At 36.0% G+C, this 1,016-nt stretch overlaps 1 pseudogene; it reads right to left on the bottom strand.

Annotated features, from left to right (window-relative positions):
• Window positions 1-243: 243 nt before the first annotated feature.
• LOC149252936 (uncharacterized) lies at window positions 244-744 on the bottom strand (annotated as a pseudogene).
• Between the last annotated feature and the right edge of the window lie 272 nt (window positions 745-1,016).

The raw sequence follows: 1,016 nt of genomic DNA, 5'->3' as shown, positions 1-1,016 counted from the left end.
GTTAGTCCAACTATATATATTTTCAACCATCAAAGGGAGATAAGAGAGATTCCGAGAGGTTGAGAGAAGGCCAAAATTAGCTCATAACTACATATGGCCAAAAAGTGATATTTCACCTAGTCGATGGAAGTAGCAAAACTTCACATATATGCATTCTAAATGATTTCTTGTATCAATTAATACTTAATTCTAGCCTGGACAAGAAAGCTGATAATAAAATATATTTTTCTCGTATCACCTATCTTAGATACTTTCCTCTGAAGAGGCCTTCATATAGAAGTTCCATGCTAACATTGCAGCACCTATTACTGGTTCCAGCTTTGGCCGAATTGGAAGCACGCCTGGAAAGTCTTTGGAAATACAACTAATTACTTCTTCATCTATGTCTCATCCCTCATTGGCATCAAGGACATCACCAACCATAACAAGTAGAAAAGACTCCAATCCATCTTTCCCACTCAAATTTAGTCTCTGGACAACAACTTTTACGCTGCCAGCAAGCTCTTGAATAGTAATGAGAAAAATATTTTGTGCCACTTTATCACCTGCTCCTGCACAAGCCTTTACCATAGGAGCAAGTGCAGCTATGTGGGCCCAAGAAGGATCTGCATAATTCCATCCAATGACTTCATCTGGTGAGTGAATTTGGAGCTTCTGTAGAATTGTAGAAGTGAGACTTGTGGGAGGCCCTCGTCCATCATGAGCTTTTACTACTGTTGTTAAAGCTTGAGCAACAATCCCATAAAGTTAAATTGATTAATGATGTTTTAGTTGTCTTTCATAATTCTTAACTAATGAGCTTTTGAAATGTGTCTAAATGATATTTCAAACATTTAGTCGAATGGATTAGGAAATTCAGGTTCTACTTCAATCAATATTGGTTTCCACATATAGGTATTTCTCAGAGATTATTTTCTTCACGTATATATTTAAATTATAACTCTGTGCAATGCATTTTTGTTTTTGTTTTTCTCAATCCAAAAATGGAGAGACCAAATTGAACATTGAGTATCCAA

The sequence above is a fragment of the Pinus tabuliformis genome, chromosome 7, assembly GCF_031772625.1.
Source record: "Pinus tabuliformis cultivar Carrire ecotype Pingquan chromosome 7, CPIR1, whole genome shotgun sequence".
NCBI lineage: Eukaryota > Viridiplantae > Streptophyta > Pinopsida > Pinales > Pinaceae > Pinus > Pinus tabuliformis.
This window is presented reverse-complemented; position numbering and strand designations above follow the sequence as displayed.